The sequence below is a fragment of the Tupaia chinensis genome, unplaced genomic scaffold, assembly GCF_000334495.1.
Source record: "Tupaia chinensis unplaced genomic scaffold, TupChi_1.0 Scaffold000270_2, whole genome shotgun sequence".
Lineage (NCBI taxonomy): Eukaryota > Metazoa > Chordata > Mammalia > Scandentia > Tupaiidae > Tupaia > Tupaia belangeri.
This window is the reverse complement of record NW_006159751.1, coordinates 5,478,693-5,488,512: the sequence shown is the minus strand read 5'-3', so window position 1 is coordinate 5,488,512 and position 9,820 is coordinate 5,478,693. Positions and strand designations below refer to the sequence as shown.

The following is a 9,820-nucleotide window of genomic DNA, read 5'->3' as shown; positions in this document are numbered from 1 at the left end:
TGAAAGAGAAGGGATTGTGGCATGGCCATTTCCCTTGGAGGAGATCTCTCACTTTTCTTGTCTCTCTATCTCTCTCTCTCTCTCCACCCCCCCCGGCCCCCTTGTCTGTCTCTCTCTTTGGTGAGTTCCCATGCCCTATGGCGAAACTAAAACAAACAAAAAAAAGAAAAGAAAAAGAAAAGGAAGTAGCAAGAGTGAAGGATAAAGAAGGAATGAAGGACATGAGAGGGATCCAGATGACACTGTGTCTCATAAGATCACTCTGCACTTGATCTCAGCCAGAAGGTTGAGAAACGATCATAAGTCATTTTAAAGAGTATTCCTTATCTGAAATATTTGGGACCAGAAACGTTTTGAATTCAATATTTTAAAATATTCATACACATGATGAGATCTCTTGGGGATGGGACCCCAAACTAAATAAAAATTCCTTTATGTTTCATATACAGGTTATACACATAGACTGAGGTAATTTCATACGATATATTTTCTAAGAGAGATTTTTTTATATAGGGCACATGTGCTTGCCAGAGAGACAGAGAGAAAGTGAGAAATCACCCTTCAGGGGGTATGGCCACAATGCAATCCCTTCTTATATGTTCTCCTCTTGGGATTTTGGGCACACCTGCACATGTGCCCAGTGTGAGTTTTAAGTCACCAGGGCCAGGACTCGAACCATGGTTGACTGCATGGGAGTCCAGCAACATAACTATTTCACCATCTGCTGGACCCCATATGATATCTTTGTATTGTAGCATTTGATTGCAATGTGTCACATAGGTCAGATAAGAAATTTTCCACTAGTAGTATCATGCCAGCACTCAAAATTTCAAATTTTGGAGCACTTTAAATTTTAAATGTTCTAATCAAGGATGCTCAACTTGTGTAGAATGTAGGCTAAGTGCAGTGGAACAACAATGAAAAGTCCTTGATGTTCCAAGTCAATCAAATTCTCCATTCCCTGAGTTTCTGTACCTTCCCCTACAGATTTCTTATCAGTTTATGTGTCTGTTTCTCCTTTTGATAGTAGTAGGTTCCTGTATAACAAAATATATTTCTTCTTTATCTTTGTTTCCTTGGACACAGCTCATGCCACATAGTAGGATGTTAATAAAAAAATAGAGCTCCGTGTCACCTCTGAGGTGACAGAGAGTCACTAGGATGTGGCAGAGCCCACTTCTCCCAGACTTCTCTAAAGAGCATTAGGAATGAAGATGGGAGGCGCTAGCCTTGCTCAGCACCACAGAACCTCCACTGTCAACACAATACCATGTGACAGAATAGAGTGGCTTCGGTACCATTCAGGTATAATTTAAGCACTGGGTGCGTGTATGGTGGTGGTGGTGGTGGGGGGGGGTCCTGCTCTATAAGCATCTCTGGGGTGATCCCAACGAGATGTACCAACTCCAGGGTCAGTGAGCCTCCAGGTGGAGGCACATTTGCCTTGGCTGTGGGCTCATAAGGGCACAGGGACTTGCTACAAAAGGAGCAGAGAGGAAGACCCTCAGAGGCCTCTGGTGACAGCACCAGTGAAGGCCTGATCTGAGCTGTCTGTTCATGTGGTAACTAAGGGGTCACTAGGCCCCTGCAGGCACAGTCAGAGCAGTCTGAGAAGGTAGAGGCATGCAGCCCTTTGGATCAAGACCCAATCTCAGGTGCTTATTGGGCTCTCCTTCCATATAAGGAGAGCATTGACCGTCATCATTGCCTTCTTGGCATCTGTCTCGCTTCCCTGGCCATGGGTCCAGCATATAATATACATTATATAATGTTCATTTACTAAACAGATGAAATGAAATCATAGAATTTAAATTCCATGTGTCTAGAGACTGTTTTGTTCACTTGCTGAATCCTCAGCACCTGCAATGGAACTAGCACATAGTGGATACTTGAAACTTATTTATTTAAAGCATTTAATCAGAGAGGACAGACCTTTCTCCTAAGAGCACACCCCCTTAGAGAATAGATGGGCTGAATCTTGCCAGTTCCTAGCTGGAGGCTTTTCTGGGTTGCAGTGCCCCCGCAGGAGAAGAGCTGAACTGTCCTCAGCCCAAGTGGACTAGCTGACTTGCTCTGTGGGGTGGCTGTCCAGATGAGCTCAGAGTAAGGACTATGGGTGGAGGGTCAAAGGTGAGATGGAAAGACAATCCTTGCTAGTACCTGTGCTGGTTGGCTCAAATAAGACTCCAGGAAACACTACACAAAATGGACATCTGAAATGCTGGTCACTAACGGGAGAGTATATGAGAGGTAGGAGTTGAAGCTGTGGCTAGGATCGTAAAATTAGGAGAGAACACCTGTAACAACGAAAGTGGAGGGGGACCCTGAGGCTGAGCTGGGGGAGCCACAGGCATTCACAGCACAGATGAGCACATCAGAGAGGTGGCTGGAATAGTGCAGCCACAGAAGCCGTGGAAGGAAAGTGTTAGATGCAGGACATAGTCTGGAGAGGAAGCTGGGGACTGGCAAAGGCAGCTGGACTTGGTTGAAAAGAAGAGTTGTGGCGTTTAATGGAGAGAGCTTCACAGGTGGAGGTTCAAATCTCTCCTCTGCAAATGGATCAGCTATCAAACCTGAGAAGCTACTAATCTTTTATGACTTAGCTTCTTCATCTACTGATTTCACTCATAAAAATGGCTTGTCCAGCTCCTGAAATAAGGAACCATTTGATAAATTCTGCTATGCTTGCGGTGGTGGTGGTGTTATTGCAACTGGGAACCTTTAAGAAGACAGTAACTATTTAGGAGGGGGATGGGACGTGGGGTAGAAGATGAGAATGTGATTGCAGGAAATTAAGGGGAGCCAAGGAATGGGTGGGTATATATAACTTTGCTGAGGAATTTGGTAGTGAAAAGAAGTTGAAAAATCCAGTAGTTGGGCCAGTAGTTTCTTTAAAACAGAGGGCCAGCAGATGGTGTAGTGGTTGTGTTGCTGGACTCCCACATGACCGATCGCAGTTTGAATCCTGGACCCGGTGGCTTGAAATGCATGCCAGATGCATGTGCGTGCATACCCAAAATCCCAAGAGGAGAATGGATTGCAGCATGGCCATCCCTCCTGGGAGGTGATTTCTCACTTTCCCTCTCACGACAGAAGGCTAATGAATATTCTCAAGCAATAGGGAGGATACGTGTAGCAATCAGAAACTGAAGCTATTAAAGAGAGAGGATGAAAGCTGAAAGCAGGTCCTAGGAGGGATGGCAGGGACGGCCCTAGAGACGAGGGCGTTCCCTGACTCCCTCTGCACCCTGGCCTGCCTTTGTTCCTGTACAGGCTTTCTCCAGTAGGCTTGGGTTGGCAGGTCTTTCTCTCAGCCTGTTTCAGAGAGTGTTGTAGAAAAACGTGCCCAGAGGTCAGAACTGCCAGCTCTGGTGCTTACCCTTGCCACAGTTCTTGGCCAAGCTGTTGTCCTTCCCGAGCCCTTGTTTCCTCATCCATAAATTGGGTGGCTGGATTGATCATTTCTGTAGCTGTGTCATCTCAGTAAGTATTCTGGAATATTTCTTCTTCTGAAGTTTTTCCTTCACTCTGATTAGAAGGAAGGAGGGAAAAAAAAAATCTTTGAACTGAAGCAATCACTTCCTCCAGCAATTGGAAAACACATTAGTTCTGTGTTTTCTACGTAGAGCGAGCAGATCTAGCGATTCCATCCTTGCTGGCAGATCAGTGCTGAGCCTGCTGGGGTTTTAAATAGCATGTGCACTTTGTCCTGGCCTTCTGGAATGAAGCAAGAGAGAGGCAGGAGGTTCATGCTAGGCTGAGTGTTGCTGTTGATGAGACACTCAATGGCTGCAGGCTTCTGAATCCTCAGAAATAACAACAATTACTGTACCCGCCATAATCTGTCCTCCAAGTCAGCAAATGCATCAGCTGCTGGTTATTTTGATACCCTGAATGAAAAAGCTCTTTCGAGAAAATCTAGTACAGGAAAACATTCTTATCCTATACTTGTCTGCACCATTCCTTCTGGCCACTGCCCTCTCAGCTGTTTTTCATTCCTATAAACATAGCTGGTCCAAGCCTCATGGTCCTTTTCTCAGCGACCCAAGAGAAGGATATTTCCATTTGAACCCTTCATGGAAGTCAAAGAGGCACCTGGCTATGGTCTTTGTGCCAAGCCGGCCTGCTCTGGAACCTGCTGGAAACCAATCCAGTATGGATAGGTGTCTGATACCCACATGCAGCCCCAACTAGAGCTGGATTCAACACCTACTATGTGCCAGGTCCTATGCTAGGACCTGAGGAGACTGTGATAAACACAGCCAGGGACCTCACAACCAAGTCCCATTAGAGCACACACTTGCTAAACTTCGGCATTTGTGTATGTTTGTTGCGTCCATATTCCTGTTCACTCGTGATCCTTCATACTGCGAGACAGAAACAGAGCTAGTTAGGGATGGAAAGGAACTCTTCTTATTAACCAGTATGCACCGTAAGAATATGATCAACAATTTGGGAGTGGAGCATCTAGGCTTATATTCTGCTGACATCATTTTTAAATGTCCTTCTGGCATACCACATGAAAAAAAAAAAAAAAAAAAAAACCAAAAGGGCCCCAAACCCTGGGTCTTTCGGGGCATTTGTGTATGTTTGTTGCGTCCATATTCCTGTTCACTCGTGATCCTTCATACTGCGAGACAGAAACAGAGCTAGTTAGGGATGGAAAGGAACTCTTCTTATTAACCAGTATGCACCGTAAGAATATGATCAACAATTTGGGAGTGGAGCATCTAGGCTTATATTCTGCTGACATCATTTTTAAATGTCCTTCTGGCATACCACATGAAAAAAAAAAAAAAAAAAAAAACACAAGTGCCCCAAATCCTGTGTCTTTCTGGGTGATGCCACAAGGACACGTACAAAAGTTGTGCACTCAACAATTGAATTCTCTGTTGTTCTAAAATGTTTTTATTTCATCCCTAAATTTGGGGGCAGCTATTAAGTAAGGCTTGGGGCTGGTGCTTTCAAAACAAGTTTATATATGACATGATTGGTGAGTGAATTTGTCCTATTGTCTGGGAATTCCTTTAACTGACAATGATAAACTTCCTGATGGGTTGCCTTGTCTGTGAGGTTACTTTTACAGAAAGGGCCATTTACAGAATTCCCCCCAGCAGTTTGCCCTCACCCCCTAAGTATGTTCACACCTCAGCCTAGATCTGAACAACTCGGAAGTACGCAGCCTTTACCATGAAATAATGAGGTCAAACTGAAGCGGAAGCTGACTTTGAGTTTGAAGGCTTTCTTTCTGCTTTACTCTGCTAGGAGCATGTATGCATGGGGTCACTTAGGCACAGGGCCAAAAGTCAACACAGATCAAAGTTGAGACCTCAGGCCAATCTGTGTCGAGGGAGGTAGAAATGCCCTTACCTGGTGCAAGGGTTCGCCACTGGGGTAAAGGACCACCACTGGCCTTCGAACAAGAACCCGTGCCTCACTAAGTGCCAGCACTATGGAGGGTACCCTTCGGCTGAGCTGGCCGGTGTGGCATCATCAGCAATGGGGAGACCCAGCCTCGGCCTCTCACTATCACTCTTCCCACATCCATTGCCCCTTCTGGCAACACACGGAGGAGGATTCCACACACCTTTGCTAAAGGAAGAGCTCAAGGCGTTTGAAAAACCCAAGGCAGGGGGCATAAGGATGTACATTTTGAAAAATCCATGTACCTCTTAGAATGCTGTTAAAATGGATGAGCATTTGGTAAAACATCTCATTATAAGGAGTATTTCTACCAGACAGGTTTTGGGCTGAGGTGAGAACAGGGCAGAAGGGCAGACCTGACTCAGGGAAGCTGCCCTGCCAGGCTCTGAATCAGGAAACCCACTTTGGCTTGTGCTTGGGGTGGTCAGGAAGCTCGCTGTGTACATCAGTCTGGAGTCACCGACATCTTACAAAACTGACAAAAGCTGTAGACTCATGATCCAGAAAAATACACAAGCCATACACAGGCACACAAACTGGCCTACAATTTCAGAGGGGTCAGGGGACCCCAGGAAGCTCCCAGAATCCAGGGCTTATGGGCTAAGGTCTACTTCCTGACTTCTAAAGTTCCCTGTCCCTTGTTCCCTTGCCAGACTTGCCTCTGTCCCAGGCCCTCTAGCTGGTTCTGGCTCTCAAAGCCACCGCCCCAATGGATCTCTGGCACCTGCACCTCGAGTAGCTCCCCTGGGTGATTGCCTCTCTGGGGTGACGGGAGGTGTCACTGACCGAAAAGTTCCTCCAACAGAGCGGGGAGCTGCCAAAGCCTGGGGCACCGAGGGCGACTAGGGAGGCTGTGGTGGAGGACAACGTGCGCAGGGGCAGGGCTGGGAGGTGCGGGGAGCTCGGGAAACTCCGCCCAGCTACAACCTGCCTGTCCCTTGGCATCTCCAGAGCCAGCGCCCCTGCCTGGTTTCCTCAGAGCACCCCGATGCTGTCTTCTCGTGCAGTCCCTCTGACAGTGGAGGTGCGTTTCCCTTTGCCCTCCAGAGGTCTGAATCTTTCTCTGCCTGTGTCCGGCCAGACCTCCCTAGAACGACCGATCTCTTGCCCGCAGGACCCCTATGGCAGACCCCGCACCTCAGCCCTGCCGAGGCAGGTGCGAGGCACGGGGTGGGGAGGGGTGGGAGGTGCAGGATTTCGAGCGGGTGTGACGAGAAGAGGAGGGGCTAAGGTTTCAAGAAGCCTATGTTAAAGCAGCTCGGCTCTCCGGCACAGCAGAGAGCGCTGGGAGCCGGAGGGGAGCGCAGCGGTGAGTCAGGCTGCCCTGAGCCGAGCCCCAAGAGGGGCTCACCACTGGCGCGGGACTGGGTGGCTGTCTGGCAAGATCTTCGGGCATGCCCCAGGCGTCTGTGGGCTGAAGTATAGCTCTGACAGGAGTGTCCCGAGTGGGTGCGGGGGCGCGGGACCCTCGCGGGTTGGCGGGCGAAGCCTAGGGAACAGAGCTCTCTGGTCATGGGGTTCCCGGTCCCAGGACTACGCGAAGTCTGGGAGGTAATCCTGGCTCCTGCAAATGCCGTGCGGTGGTGCCAGGGACTAGGTTGAGGGCTGGAGGGGACAGCGCACAAGTGAAGGAGAGCGAACGCGCGTGAAGAAAGAGATGAGCGGGCTGAGAGCGCGCCAGGGCGGTGGAGTGGTGGCCCGCGCCGCGGAGGGCGAGTGCACAGCGCGCTCAGCAGGGGTGAGCGCCGAGCGGAAACTGCTATGCTGCCCCCAGGTAAGGGGATGAGCAGGGCAGGGCGCCAAAGACCTGGTGCAGGGAAAGGAGCAAGGGTCTCTGGGCACCTCCGCACCTCTCGGGAGTGCTGGCTGTCCTGACTGAGGTCTGAGGGTTGACACAGAAACCCTGTGCGCCAAGTCCCCAGGCCGGAGTGCTAGGGTCCTTTCCTGAGCTGCACTGGGCATCCTCAGGTCGAGGTGTCTAAAGCTCAGCCCTCACACACTTCACTCCAGCTGTCTGCTGCCAGGTTCCGGAGAAGCTGGCATGGAGAGGTGGGGCAGGCAGTGCCTTGGGTTCAGGAGGCGAGGATCCAGAGGAGAGAGAGGACTCAGGGGTCAGGGAGTTGCAACTTTGAGCCAACATAAACAAGTGGCTTAGCTCTGTTTGATTACAATGCTCCTCCTTCAAAAAAGAAAATCTCCGAGGTTCTGATGGAAGGTGCTTTTTGCTTGAACTTTCTCTTCTCTTGTGACTTGAGAGATTAAAAAAGAGCCTGCTTGCTAGGCTGGTTTTTCCAAGTCGTTCCAGGTTGGAAGTTGTAGCAGTTTGAAGGATAATTTATGGGTGTTTCATGTATTAAAGTGTATTACAGCAAAGCCTTTTGGGTGCTCTGGGTATTAAGGAAAACTTAGTGCACGTTCCCAGCTGGAAACCAAAATAGTGTTCTCCTGGGTGTCTCTGCCCTATCTGTCATCTGAGGCCAATAGAAATCCTGGAGAAAAGGCACTTGATTAATTGTCCTGGCTCCATCCGTGGGGCACACCCACTGCCAGTGCTAGTGCCCTCCTCCCCATACATAGATGGCCAGCTGCATTCTGCAGACTCAGAAGTGGTAATAGAGCGCTCACCCGTGACTTCTTTCTTAGGCTTCCAACCCTTGAGGTTGTCCATCCATCTGCAGGAGACTGTTTCTCCCTCTCAAAAGTAGTGCGGAAAAGCAGTGGTTGGCCCCTACTGGCCCTCTTGCCTAGTGTTTACAGTTTCTTATCACGAAACTTTCTCTTTCTGCAGCGTAGCAGAAGAAAGGCTATTATTGAATAAGCCATGTGTCCACCTGGGCAACCCGAATGTCAATTCATAGTGGACAGGTTTCCCAGAGGTTCACAGGGGTCTGGGGGTGAAGGATGAGAGTGGGCTAGGGCTGAGACTGGCCCGGCTAGCACTGGCTGACAGAAGAAATGAATGTCCCTCTTGCTAGGTAGTTGCAGGGGGATGGAGTTACCATCACGTGCTGCCAACTCTCGCCCCAGGCTTCTGTTGACATTTTATGCAGGTGAATAAAGGGAAGGCATGAAGGGGAAATGTTAGGAGGTACCACAGATGGGAAGCCAGAGCCTCTGGGTGTGAGAATGCATGCTCAAACTGCAGAAGGGTAACTTCAGGACCAGCCTTCTTTCCTGGGCAGCCACATTCCAGTTAAGCAGCCCAGAACCTGAGAATTGGGCCCAGTCAGGGCAGTCATCCTAGTACTGGTGGCTCTTCCCCTATTTTCGACCATTATTAAGGAATGAGAGTCTTGCCTTTTCCGATTGCCCACACCCACAACTCCCCTGCCTGGAGGACTGGTGGAAGCAGAGATGAGGCTTCACACTCCCATTCTCTCCAGGGAGAAATCTGTGCCTTGGCCAGGAAGGGGGCCCCAGCTGCCGACATCAGCAGGGAGGGTAGGGCATGGCAGGGCAGGGCTGGAGCCCGAGGGAAGTTTCTCATCGTTACTGAGATTAAACTGATGAGAAAATCACACAACTTTCCTTTTAACTGAGTGCTGAGCACTGCTCCTGCTCATTCATGGAGTGCCCTATTGGAGCTTGTGACATTGTACCCACAGAGACACTGCAGGTACAGCCATAGCTCTGCCCTGCTGGCAGGGAGGAGGCCAAGGCCCAGACCCCACAGCAGACACAAGTGCCAGGCTGCGGACCGGAGATCCAACCACTGAACTTCTCCCCATAAGAACTTATAGGGATTTGGGGGTCCAGAGCAGGTCTCAGAGATCTGGCTGGTTATAAAATCCTCTAGTGACTCTTACGGTTCCCTGTCTCTGTTTTCAGGAAGCAGTGAAAGATTTGCCAAGGGTTTGCATACAAGTTTTGGATATCTGTGCAGTCAGTGTTTCCAGAGGTGTCTTTTTCTTTGACTGGCCCCGGTGATCTTGCAAACCATTAGCTCTCAGGCTTAGTTGGAACTGAGAAGTCAACTCTGTGAGGGATCAGTTTCGTGAGCAGCGTATGATGATGCCATCAGGCTAATAAAGGGGATGAAAGCCCCTTACCTAGCACAGTCCCTCCCTCATATCCTGACAATGGAGAAATGGTTAGGATCTTAGCTCCAAATAACAGTGAGACCAGGGTGACCTGGGGCTGACATGTAGTTGGGGAAACAAGACTTTGGGGTCATTGACCTTACAGTTGAGGTCAGTTGAGTATACATGAGCATGGAATGCCCCTATTTGAACAGAGAACAGATTTTCAGCCATGACGTTTAGCCAAGACCAGAAAAATGAAAATATGCAGCAGAGAAGAGTTTCTTGGTTCACGATGTTTCATTTCTCTTCCATGGACTACTTTACATGCTTCTGAGGAGTTTCTATAGACTGTTGGCCTCAGAATATAATACAGC

The 9,820-nt window shown here is 49.2% G+C and overlaps 1 protein-coding gene across 1 annotated transcript in view; it reads left to right on the top strand.

Annotated features, from left to right (window-relative positions):
- Positions 1–6,681: 6,681 nt before the first annotated feature.
- Positions 6,682–9,820, top strand: part of NGF (nerve growth factor) — a 58,516-nt gene continuing 55,377 nt past the window's right edge. Inside the window, exon 1 of the mRNA XM_006149649.2 lies at positions 6,682–6,733. The gene's annotated coding sequence lies outside the window, so the exon portion shown is untranslated. The remainder of the gene's footprint in view (positions 6,734–9,820) is intronic.